General features: G+C 48.0%; 1 long non-coding RNA gene across 1 annotated transcript; it reads right to left on the bottom strand.

The window, feature by feature from the left end:
* Positions 1-376: 376 nt before the first annotated feature.
* LOC136014279 (uncharacterized) lies at positions 377-2443 on the bottom strand. The gene is made up of 2 exons (XR_010612603.1): positions 2058-2443; positions 377-521 (listed from the first exon to the last, which is right to left on the bottom strand). It is a non-coding gene; the product is annotated as an uncharacterized LOC136014279 (long non-coding RNA).
* Between the last annotated feature and the right edge of the window lie 10896 nt (positions 2444-13339).

Genomic DNA, 13339 nt, shown 5'->3' with positions numbered 1-13339 from the left:
TCCCTTCTGAACTGAAAACAAATTGCTTCAGTGAAAGTTCGAAGGCAGCCAGGATCTACACAAGACAAGGAATAACATATTCAGTCATTTCTGAAGAACTTTGTGGGACATGGAGACTAGATGCTGTTGTGTCTGAAACATTTGGTCCCTACTGCTCTGTGCAGGGGGCAGTGCTACATTTGCCGTCCAGTCTCATTTTTATTTTGCCTGGTTCTGAGTATATGCACAGCTGCATCTCTACACAAGACAAGGCGATGCTAACAAAAGGCACATATAATGGGAAAAGGCATGGCTTTTAAGACTCTAGTTCCCTCCAAGAGCTGATTTTTCAGGTTCTAAGCAGCACCCAAGAAAGCCATCTCACACACTCATGAGCTTTGATAGAAAGGCCTGTTCTGCCTGAGGAACAGAGCTGTCAAGAGGAGTCTCCATCTCCATGCCCAGATGCTTTTTACCCTTCTCCTGCCAGCACCCAACAGTCAGTAGTTTTCCACCTCTAGAAATCCAGAGGAATTTTCCACCTTGGGGAACAAGAAATTGGAGAAAAGTCAATAGGCCAGACTAGGTTCATACCACATTTATGCAAGGAAAGACATAAAAGTAGTACTAAAATTATAACTATATTTTACTCTCAGCAGCATCCCATAGATCATATACCTCATTAGTACCGTGGAATGGCATGTGATGCTGGAAGTCAGCATATAGTAAATGTGGGAAATACTGTATGCTGGTCAGCTTTGGCCATCTTGGACACTGTCATGGCGTGCTGAAGTCATGTCAGCAGATGAATTTCTGTTTTGGACAGTGTGCCAAGTGAAGGTGAGCAGATGTACTGCGATATCTGATGCCAGGATGGAATATGACTCAACTGAGGAGGGCACCAAGGTGCCTGAGCATTGCCACCTCCTATCTGCAGTGACAATTGGCAAATCCATGGTCTGTATCAATGCTACAATGAGAACTCCTCTTGTAGGGGGCCTATAGGGATGCTGGAGAGGGACTCTTCACTAGGGACCGTAGTGATAGGACAAGGGGTAATGGGTTAAAACTTAAACAGGGGAAGTTTAGATTGGATATAAGGAAGAAGTTCTTTACTGTAAGGGTGGTGAGGCACTGGAATGGGTTGCCCAGGGAAGTTGTGAATGCTCCATCCCTGGCAGTGTTCAAGGCCAGGTTGGACAGAGCCTTGGGTTGGATGGTTTAGCGTGAGGTGTCCCTGCCCATGGCAAAGGGGGTGGAACTAGATGATCTTAAGGTCCTTTCCAACCCTAACTGTTCTATGATTCTAACTCAGTAAGAGAAAAGATGCACAACCACAAGGAAACTCCTGTAGGTGGGAGATGAGAAGGCGGACAATATGCCCTGGGTGACAATCCATTTGAACAGCATCAAAAGATGATGTGAGAAAGCTCTTCATTCAAATGCTGTGAGCAAAAAATGCCACATGCACATTTTTAAACACCTTCAGTAGACAAACACAGCCAATGCATTGAGCTAAGTAGGCTCCACCAAGATAGCTATAACTGTCTGCATTGTCTGTGCTGGGGAGTGGGGCGTGAGTGGATTCAGAGCTGCATGGTTGCCCTATACTGTAATGTACCCTATCAAATACAGTAGCCTTTTGTGTAAGAGGATGAGCTAACTGGTTGTTTTGCAGGAGGGGGGCCCATTTGCACCACAGTGGCAAGTCAGAGCAGCTCCCGGGCAGGCGTGCTGGTGGTGGGCTGAGGGGGCATTGATGGAGGGATGCTGTAACAGATAGCCGCTGTCTCCAGCGCTTTTGGCCTCAACCCTATCACATGCACACATCTTACAGGTTTAACCCAATTGTTTTCAGAGCTCTAAGCTGGGGGATAAACAGGCTTAACTCCACGTAGGTCAACAGGGTGGCAGTTGTCTGTCTCAGGGCCGAATCTGTCGCATTATCAGGCAGTTCACAGAAAAGCTCCCGCTCTATCTTGCATGCTCACATTAGTTAAATATTATCCTTTGAGAAAAATGACAGAGAGAGGAAATTATTTTATCAAGACGTGAAGCAGGTCATTGTTACATCCTACCTTATCGTTGTCCCTGTGATACAGCAAATATGAACTGGATGCTGGCCTTGTAGAATGAAAGCTTTTTTTCTTGTAGAAACTTGAAAAGCCTGACACGGAGAGAGGCGAGGGAGTGAGGCGGTGTGGTCCGAGCATGACGTGATGCACTGCTGCTTGTTCCAGGGAAGGGTACAGCCTGCTCTGCAGGGCTGTCACCAAGATCCTGTTCTTTGTCGGAACAAAACCATCTGTGATGCACCCCTTCATTTTCCAAAGAGCAGGATCAAGCTGAGCTGGGCCATGGCAGGGGAGGTGGGGAGAAAAGAAAGGGGCAGCATGAGGGAGCAAAGAAAGGGCAACAATCTGGGAAAGAAAAGGCAGCTTTTATGAAGCATGGCTCTGACCTGTTCTGACTCAAGAGAAGTGCTTTTGAGGCTGTTCTTTGAGAACTAGGAGAGGAAAGGCCAGGGAAGTACAAGATACTGCTGCTTTTACTCTCTCTGTATATTTCCCAGGGCTTTTTTTAAAGAACATTTTAATCACCCAAGATATCATCTCAGGGAAGTTTTCACTACCTGGGGAAAGGGATTAGTGAGTGGCAGGCATTAACACAATAAACTCTCACCGCCCCTCCAGCTGAGCTCTGATTGAGAAGAGACAAGAAAAAGTTCGCAGGCAAAAAGGATTGTTGAGATCAACCTGGAAAAAAACCCCGAAATAAAATAAAGCACAATTGCTTCAAGCCTCACAGATTCCTTGTTAATTCAGAAAACAAATTAACCCTAACCTCCTATCTGTAGTGCCTCTGCAGGGGAACCACGGTGGGAGGTGAGCCCTTTATCTCACTTTCAAAATCCTTTTCAGCTGATCTGGGGTCACAGCTGCTGAAAAGGACACTGAACAGCCTCATAAACCTGAGCGATATCATACGGCGCTTGTAAAATATGCCCAGATTGAGCTGAAATGGTCACCTGAAGGGGTAAACAGAGGTTAGTACTTTCTGGAGAGCTCCATCATCTCCCCACCACCACTGGCTGTCCCCAGGGGCACCTCTAGCTGAGCCTTATGAGTCCTTGCATGAGCCTATGTTCGTGGAGGGTGAGAGCAGTTTCCTAAAGGGGTACTTCTGTCAACAGTGCTGGGAGGTGAGGAGCACAGTGAGACCTACCTGCTCTGCAAGGATGCTCCCACACCCGCTTCTGCACTCACCCTCTTCAGTGAAGCTTGGCCAGCCAATGGATCTGTGCTGACCTGTCCCCACGGACAGTTTGACCCATGCATTTTTAGTTGGTTACTCAAAGTCTGAAAAACAACGATTGGTCCCAGTGTTATCGCCTTCGGAGCCAGCCGCTTCCTCTTGGTATCAAACTTGGAAGAACCCCATGGCCACTGCTGAAAAGCCTTTTCCCTTTCCACATTTAAAGATCTTTTCTGAAAGCAGTTGCTAGGTGGGGATTAAAAGGCTTGGAAGAAGCCAGCACAAGTGCCAGTTTTACTGAAAGTGAGCAGGTTGTTCTTTCCTGGTAGCTGCCCGATTTTGAGGGAAGGCATCACAGGACAGCACCCACAGCTGTCTCTGGGATAGCTTAGCAGAGGGGGAAAAGCCATGTCTTTTTCTGTGCTGTTTGGTAACACAAAGACAGGAAAGCACAGAACATGATGCACTTGGTGCAGAGCAAACCCTGCTGTCCAGGTCTGCACCGTTCTGGCTCAGCATTTATTTATATAAATACTGGCTCCAGTGTTTGTCCTGGAGGCTCCCAGTTACCTCCCTCATCCCCAGCTTAGCTGAGCCAGCTCAACACTGAGTCCAGCCACCTCCCTGGCCCTGGCAGCCGCAGCTGGGGAGGAGCGGGTACTTCTCAGCACGCTGTGCTTCACCCCACCAGAAATCTGCTTTGGGACAGGAGCTGTAAGCAGGTTTGGGATGCTGGAAAGCAGTTATCCAGGCATTACGCTCTCTCTCTTCTTTTTCAGGTACAGGATGAAACCCTTCAATTCCCAGGTTTTCAGGCCAGAACTTTTCAGCCACAATAGGTATGCATAATCAGACATCGAAGCCAGCCACTCTGTAAGCTATTTTTTGCCTTTCAAGCGTCCCATCTCTATCTGTGAGTCCCTTGCTCACTATCTTGTTAGCAGCCAGAGTGTCGCCTGGCCAGCATACAAGGCTGGGCTCAGGAAATTGCCATTCTAGTCCCAGCTTTCCTGCTCACACACCTACCTCTGCCTGAGGGTTGAGCTGGATTTAGAAAGAAAGGCTTGCCAGAATGGTATTACCAGCACAGCTCTATGAGGCAAACCCTCACAGGGTGGTTTATTTTCACACATCAGTGTTTTGACCAGCCTGGCTTAAACCAATTTTCTGAACAGAATAAGATTCCAAGGGCTCCTTTGCTGGGTAACCTTGGCAGGCTGATGTCCTCTCTTAGCTGGGGAGAGAGCAGGCAGAATTCATGTGCCTGAAAACAGCTTTACAGGACAACTTCTGTTGAGTGAAAGCTGAGCCTCAGTTTACCAGGGTATGAAAAGCTACTTCTTGTATGTCTTGAAGTCCTCAGATTAAAGATGTGAGCAAGGGCAAAGAATTACTGGTAGATTCTGGCTTCAAACCTACTTCTCCTGCTGTTTTATGGTTTTCCATAACTTTGAAAAAGAGTGCTAGAACAAGAAGGACCAAAATGCTGAACCTGCCCTGGCTCCAGCGGTGCAGAAGAGGGGTTTCAATGGAGAAGTGACATAGGAGCTTCAAGCTCCAGCCTCTGTTAGCTGTAAATACAAACCACTAACAGGCACAGGAGCTTTCCCACTGCAGTAAAGGCATTGGGAGCAGGAGATTAATAGGTTGCCGGCTGTGTTGGCATGATAAGCCAAGCAAGGACCTAGACGCTTTCAGTCGAAAGTGGATTGAGACCTCAGCAGAGACACACGGCAAGTCAGCCAGGAGCCACACATGGAAAACTGAGAGAGGCAGCGGAGGCAAACATTTCTTATCTTTGCTTTACGTCAATAGAAATGGCACTGTAAAAGAGGCAGCAAAGTATTTGCTGGAGAGGAGGAGGGAAAAGTCCTCAAGGTTTTTTGGCTGTAGGTGTGGGTTTTAAGACGCTACTGTTTTCCTCAGAAACTAGTCACTGAAAATGAACAGGCAAAAATCACCCAGCAAGTTTCTCCAGGTTGCTTGTTTCGGGCTGTGCTGGCAGGAATGCTGCCTGCCGCTGCTGTTGCACTCACAACACAGCTGGGGAAGTACAAGCTCTTAAACCAGCCCCAAACACAGCTGCAATAATTACCCTGTCGACTCTGATTTGCCACAAAATGGGACTCGGGGGAGAGGCAGACCTCAGAAATCTGGGGCTGTCTGCAAGGTGATGCCCTCTGCAGCCGCATCCCTGCTGCTGCTTTACCAGCAGCCCGCCCCAGTTACCTCTGTTGGCTTTTGCTTTGCTTTCTGGTTTTATTATGTTCTTTAAAGCTAATTAACAGAAGAGTGGATGAGGCCCAGATTTCTTGTATGGAGTTTTTGGTGGTGGTACTTTTCATTTTGCTGAGTTTTCTTTTTGCTTTTAAGCTGTTCTGATAATGCAAGAAAAACATCTTTCCTACCAGAAGTAGCACTGAGCAAGGAGAAGACTCAGCAAGGAGAATGAGAAAGGCCACGAGTGGGTCTCATCTCCTTGGTGGGGTCCGATGTTGCAGCCCCATCCCATGTGGGTAATGGGCCCTCGCTGCACCCTCTGCTGTCAGCACCTCAAAGCAGGGAAAGGCACAAAATATTCCCACCACAAAGGACGTGTGCAGGTGTCAGTAAGAGGTGAGTCAGGAAGAACAAAAGGCTGGGATAAGTACAGGTGAAGCCTCCCAGCCTGGATCCATATGGACCCTGGATCTATTCCTCCCCAGCGGAGCCTTAGGCTGGCCACTGGCCATAGCAAAGCTCATCATCGGGTGATGGCCAAGGGTGGGCTCATTGCAGCTGCATGGCTTGGGGTAGGGTCGCTTGTCACCCCAGCATCAGGGAGCTGTGGCTTCCAACACCTCCCTCCTCCTGCCACAAGCCCTCACCCCAGGTGCACAGGGCTCCACAGGGATGTTAAACTCGTGCCTGGGAGCTGGCCATGGAAAGCTGAAGGTGCTCTGCCGAATGGTCCAGTCGTGACTGTTCAGGTATGAAAATAATAATACTGGTTATAAAAACATTGATCTCAAAATAGGGTTGTAAATCAAACAGTTCATTTTCATACAATGCCTTAATTAATGAACGCAGATTCTCTGTGTTAGCAGTCCCTGACACCATGGTGATGGACATGATCCAAGAGCAGATGACGTAGTGGCTAAAAGTCTGATCATCTCACTGCTAACACAGGCATGGGGAAAACAAACATGGAAAATTTACGCTGAACTGTTTTCTGGTTTTCTCAGCACAGGGACTTCAGGCAATGCAGATCTAAAGCATTGAGCACCCTCTGCTCTTCCAAACCGGTTTTCTCTGCAGAAACTCCCTGTATGGATTTGATACATGGCCTCTGAGAGGCTCCAAGGACTCATTCGTCCAGTAAGTCAAAGCACATGGGGCAGAAGAGCCAGGTCTCTGCCTAAGCTCCTGCAAGTCCCTAAGGGACAAGTTAAGTGCAAGCCTGACGGTGTTCTCAGGACCAGACTTGCCCAGAACATGCTTTAAGCCACCCAGCCTCATCAGGCTGGGTTTCATCTCAGTTGCAGAGCTCAGAGGAGGTGGCCACTTCTCACACTGTGTGGTCCCAAGAAGCTCAGCATCTGCACCAGACCTGGGGCACATCTCCTTGCCTGGCTCATCTTCACAAGCCCAAGGGGCTTCAAGCAGTGGGGCTGGGGCAGAAGGTTGGGAAGCAAGCAGGCTGCAGGACCTGAAGGCTTCTCCAGAGCCACATTGCCCTTTCAGTGTCCCCATGGGTCTGTTTTGCCCCTCAGACCCAGGGGCTAAGCAGCACTTCCCCACCCCACAGGGATGCTGGAATGAGTAAATCCATTAAAAACCATTCAGTGTCAGGGCTAAAGCCACATAAATTAATAGGACAGGCTAGGGAATGTTTGCAGCCCCTGATGCATCCATTGGCGTGCCCAGCCATCCCCAGAGGGACAGGCTCTTGTCTCCCTGGAGCAGGAGAGCTGTGCCCAGATTGCCTGCTGGGAGCTCTCCCTTGCCCACCCCAGCTCCTGAAACTTGCCTGCGCATTGGCTGCAGGAATATTTGCTTGGTCTGGGGCAAACTCATGCAGGAACAGTGTCAGCCATTTAACTGTATGGGCAACCACCTTGGCCTGCTCCCTGCCTCCATGTTGTTTATGAGTTTATTAGTACCTTGCTGCTAGCCTGCACTGGTATAGACAGAGAGCCTGCCATTAAGAAGGGCAATAAAGTGCCTAGGAGGGAAGGGTCTAAAGCATTTCAACTGGTTTTATGAGAAAAAGGTACTTTCTCATCCAAGGTTCAATCTCTTTTGTCCTGGTCACTGTGGAGGTGGGTTTGGTTGGTGCAAGTAGGGTGATATTTGGTGCCTAGCGTAGGGAGTGCTGCTGTGCATCGCTGCCATCCCAGTGGATGCTGCTGCTGTTACAAATACTAATACAGCCAGGCCTGCCTTGCAGGGATGTAAGGCTCCAAGTGGCCAGCTTACCAAAGGGAACAAAGAAATTATTATAGGGCCAGGGAAAAATAAGGGGAAAAAAAACCCTAAAAGGAAACAAAGAGCCATTGACAAGAGGCACAAATTAGTTAGGTCTCAAGTGTCATTCCCCATCTGATAAAGCAAAAATGTCCAGAGCAACAATTAACAAAAAATATGAGGGGTAGAATATCTCTGTTTAGCTCCAGGTACTGACTATACACAGAGATCTTTATTTCTCATGCTTTGGGTTATCTTAGGTCTTGGTTACTGTGGAGCTGTTTGCATGTGTGTGTGGTGTAGTTCCTGCAGGTTCGGGAGCTGTCTTTTGTGAAAGGCAGCCTTCCTAAAGGGAAGCAAAGGAGCAAAGTGGGTGCAGAGGAAGCAGGAATGTGCTTCAGCTGCTCCTGGGAAATACAGCTTAGGGGTAGGAAGAAGCACTTGAAAAGAAGTCAGAAGTAGAGTTAAATCCAGCAGGTGGTTAAGGTTGGGAAGGCAGCAATGCATAAAACCAATGCAACAGAAAAGGAAAGATGTGGAGAGTGGAGGTAAGGCAAGATGTAATGAGCTCAAATTGCAGCACGGGGAGCTCAATGCTGACAGCAGGACAAACTTGCTGATAGTATGGACAGTTGCATACTGCAGTTGTCCCCAGGGGCTGAGGGATCTCTAGCAAGGTAAGACAGCCAGGGCTGTCAGAAATGGTCAGGGACAGCTGGTTTTATTTCTAGGCAGTTAGGGTTTACTGAGAGTTGCTCTTTCAGCCGTACCTTTGGGAAACAATCTAAGGACTATCAAGTGCTATGGGTCCGTAGTGATTTTCATTGGCTACAGAAAGGAAACCAGGCAAAGCTGAGGATACATGTCAGTGCTCTCGCTCTCTCGCTGTAATATTTGTTTACATGCACAAAAGTAGATGCACCCGTTGCACATTCACTTTTCATTTTCTTTCCATTCACTTTTTCTCCATTCACTTCACTGACCACCTTCTCTTGTCCTGTGGATCACCAGAGTGTCCTTGAAGAATAGCCTGAAACCCATGGGATTGGATATCCTCATGGGACCCCTTTGGGTCCTTTCCCTATGCAAGCATGGTCAGCTGCCCTATATCGGGAAGTTCCTGTGGCCAGGGCACTGCTTAGCTCTGTGAGTGAGGTACACATGGGTGCTCTGCCCCAGTCATACTGCCAGTCCTATGAGAAGCCACAGTCACGAGCTGTCAGATGTACAGCTAGATCCTGTTAAATGCTGTCTGTCCTGGATCTCAGGCTACTCTCAATGAGAGAAAGAACTGAGGAAACATGAATTGCAGACTAACAGATTAAAACATCATTTTTTCCCCAATGCAAGGACTGGATTCTGCAAAGCCTGGTGCAGCTTGCTTCCCTGTTAACCCAAGCATAAGTGTTCTTGCATTCAAGGCCTCTCTCCCCTGACTGGAGCTCTTCTGCATGGTTTGTCCTTCAAGAGCTAAATGACAATAATAAATTGTCCCACTTAAACAAGGGACCTATTTCACCTTTTCACCACACTTATAAAAAAATGGCAGTGTTAAATACACTTATGGATCAAAGGCCTGGTATGCAAAACAGGTCCTCTGCACCAAACTGACAGGCTTCTTAGGGTTTTGTTGCTATGGTGCTGTTGCATTAACAAGCTAAAATATCCCTCATCAGCCTCCATAGGAGCCCAGACAGAAAAGTAACCACCAGAAAAGAGCTGAATGTCTTTGACTGCAGTCACTGAGCAGTTTAGGGTTTTCTTTAAGCTTTAATCACCCTTGACTTCACCTTAGACTATTAACCCACCAACTGATCATTAACTACATGAACTGCAAGACTGATTTCCAGAGGATTGATCCAGAGCTATGCTGGGTTTTAGGTTTTTTTCCTAAAAGACTTTAATATCTCCCACCAGCACACAGACAACCTATTGGATCCCCTGTAAGACTCGGGGCTGAGCAGGGAGGTGTTTGCAGGTTATCTGCCTAGAAGCACACTGCTCAGAGCTGATAAACTCTATCCTGCTTTCCAATTTACCCAAGCCTTGCGAAGCGGCAGGGGTAACCTGACTGAATTGTTGGGGTCACAGCTTGAGGTCTTTAATCAACATTCCCAGCTTAATCAACGGGAGTTTAGCTAGCCTGGAACACTAATTAAGATACTTCTGGTATTTACCCTGGTGCGTGTCCTTTTCCTACCAGGACAACCAGTTATGGATAAATGTTGCTGCAGAAATGATGAAATGTCAATTGCACTTCTTTGCTTTTTTAACCCCCTCCAGCTTTAACATGCCTACAGCTGAAATTTTCCAGCGGCAACTTGCTTAGGCTGCTTAGAGACATCTGCTAATGCATGAAAAGAGAACTTTTTTTTCCATGAATAAACTCTTGTGACTCACAGTCCTCATCCTAAGCCACAAGACCATCCTGCCCTCCTGACTTTAGATCCGTAAGACCTAAGAAGCTGACTCACCAGAGGAGGGCTGGGATTGGACTGTATCTACTATGTGCATCTTTCTTCTGAACACAACGCAGCCAGACATAAGATGAGAGAAAGCCTGTGATACACTGGCACTGATTTCTCGCTGGGGTTTTAATTGCTGCCTTTGGTATGAGAGTGAATTAGGCTCGGGTTTGTAAACAGTGGTCTAACCACCCCTGCACTGACAGGCACAAACGTCAGGAAGTATGTAGTTAGTTCCACCCGCACTGCATCTTTGAACTCTAATTGTAAGTACCTCTGTCATACCAGGGGAAACAGAACAACACATCTGGAACTAAAAGCTTCCTGCTAGACTTTTCACACTAACTACTTCCAGCTTTTTTCCAGATAGGAGTTTCCAGCAAAAATGTTTTCTAATTGAAAAGTACTGATTCCTTGAAACTGTTGTTTTTCTTGAGGGACCTACAAAAGAAAACATGTCCCAAACATTTCTGAAATAAAAGTAATAAGGAAAAATTTACAAATATCAAAGCATCACGTTTTCCCATTGTTGACATTTAGAATAATGTTTTATTCATTTAAATGTCTTCTACAATTTCAATAATTTTACTTTGAAGTGATTAAAAAAAAAATCTGCTTGAAAGTAAATATTTCCTTTGTTTCAAGCTGCACTTTTATTGTTTGCCTGCAATATTTTCCATGGCTTCATTTTCTATCCCAGTTCGTGACCCGAGGGAATTTTTCCATCTCAAGTACCTTCTCTGCTAGAAAACAGTAACCAGATATTTTGTGCCTGAGCATAAAATAGGATGACGTTCTAGCTAAGACAGCCCACATGTGCCTTTGGAATATGTTCACACAGGAGCAGCACACCTGTGCCATTGCTTTGGGTATACAACAAGGCTGGAAAGGAGCACTCCATCAGATCAAATATGCTACGAGCCTTCTGCAAGGAGCTAAACTAGCACGAGGCTCAGCAGGACAAGAAAGTGGACAGGAATAGACAAAAAAATTGGGGATAAACATTTTTCTGCATATAGTTCTTGAGTTTTCCAGTTGCAGAAATGCAATCAGGTCAATTCACAGGTAGCAGGGTGAATGTCCCAAAGCAACAAAAGCACCAGCTTCCCAGTACGCATTTCCAACGCTGAAATCCTGCAGAAAAAACTGTACTGTGCAGGGGGAGGGACTACTCTTGATGAGGACAAAACTCACTGTGAAGTACCAGGCTGTAGCACTGGAGCCAAGAGGTTGCAGCAGCTGGACCAGGAGTGCACCCTGGCTGCATCCTGTATGTTTGTAAAGCTGCCTCCTCACTCAGGCTGCGGCAAGCCTACGCTAGAAAGATTTTTCCAGCTCTGAGGAACAAAACAGCATCTTTACCAGTGCATTTTATAACAGGACCCCAAGCGAAAAAAGGCCCAGTGTGACTACAACCACCTCCATGATCACAGTTGTCATTGCCCCAGAAGGCAGAAACCACAATAACACCTACAACCCAGGAGCAGCAGCACTGTGCCAGCCACACTTGCTGTGTGCCCTGGCTGGGATGCCAAGATGGCTTGGCTCTGAGGATGCTGAGCTGCAGAGCTGTGTGGCTTTGGGGCTGCTGTAGGGCTTGGATGTTGCCTTTGGGTGGTGGGCTGTAGGGATGCTGAATGGTAGGGCTGCTGGACTGCAGGGCTCCTAGTTACATGCATGCAACCCTGTTTAAAGACCTAAATAGTTGAATTCATGTGAAGGATGTTAATACAGAGGGATGAACACATTTGTGAACATCGATATGGTAAAACAGGTTTTCTGTTAGTTTAACTTGAGTAGCCATTTTACAGATTTTCAAATCAAATGAGACTGGGAATGCAGAGCTGTGGGGTTCTGGCACTGCTATGCAGCTTGGATGTTGCGCTGGATAGTGGGCTACAGGGATGCTGGGCTGTGGGGATTCTGGGGTGCTGGTCAGTGGATCTGCATGGCTCCAGAACTGAACATGTGGCTGCAGGGCTGCCGGTGTGCTTGGCTGTGGGACTGCCGGGACACTGAACTGGGGGAATATGAGGCTGCTGAGTGGTGGGCACATGGAAGTGATCGGGCGGAGGGCTGAGGGCTGGGCTGTGGGGCTGACGGCGTGTGTCTGGGTTGGGATGCGGAGGCGCCGAGCTGCAGGAGGCGCGGTGAGGGGTTTGCTGCAGCGGCGGCCGCCCCCTGCTGGCGATACCGGGTGCGGGTACCGGTGCCGGCGTGCCCTCCGCGGGAGCAAGCCCCCGGCTGCCCGGCAGCGCGCCGCCGAGGTGAAGGGCCGAGGGTGCCGCGCCCCCCGGGGAGCTGCTCCTGTCGTGCCGCCGGTTCGAGGCGCCTTTGACATCCCTTTGCTTTGGGGCCTGGTAGGCTGCAGAGCTGCCTCTTCTCTCAGCCCTAGCAACGGCTACTTCCCTGCATGCCTCACCCCTAGCCTGGCCATAGCAGCAGCCTGAATTTGCAAAATAACCCCATATATTGTGAGGTTTTTTCCTATTTCTTCCCTTTGTGCCTAAAGCTGGCAACAGAGGAGCCTGCATTTTCCATGTGAGATGTCCTCTGGTGCCATCAAGTTACTGATTTATACTGTTAGTCGCAGCTTAGAAATCACAGCATTGCGCTCAGGGGCTATTTGTCCACTAACTGGAGACACCCCCAGGACACCAAACCTTGACAGTGTCCTCGGTTTCAGCTTGATGTGGCCATGTGTGTAGCAAAGCTGTGGGCAGGAATGGTCCCTGGTGTCCTCATCACAAACTGCAGGTCATCTCCATGAAGCAGCACAAGATTGTGCTTTCAGGTCTTTCGATGGATCCAACTTTCTTTCCCCCAGGGACCACCGGGACACATACACAAGCGCTGCAAGCTCCCTACCCATCCCTGGTGGGTTTTATTCTTATTGTATACTTTTCTTCCTGCCCTAAAAACCTTGCACTCTCAGAAATGTCCTGGTGTAAGTACAAATGTGCTGCACTCATTTCTTTATCTGCTTGCAGATGAACTAAATAACCACTTACCTGGTTAACTACTTCTCATCAGATATAGACAGTACCAGCCCCTAAGACGGTGCATGCAGCACAGTGCGTTTCCTAGTGCTGTCCTGTACCACTTGTGCAGTGTTAGCAGTACAGCTAGAACTCAGGGGACAAGATCTAGTACAATGTGTTTCTCACATGCTCCACGGAGCACTTTCAGAGTCT

The sequence above is a fragment of the Lathamus discolor genome, chromosome 5, assembly GCF_037157495.1.
Source record: "Lathamus discolor isolate bLatDis1 chromosome 5, bLatDis1.hap1, whole genome shotgun sequence".
Taxonomy (NCBI): Eukaryota; Metazoa; Chordata; class Aves; order Psittaciformes; family Psittacidae; genus Lathamus; species Lathamus discolor.
Note: the sequence above shows the minus strand (reverse complement) of the source record. Positions and strands in the feature narration are given on the sequence as shown.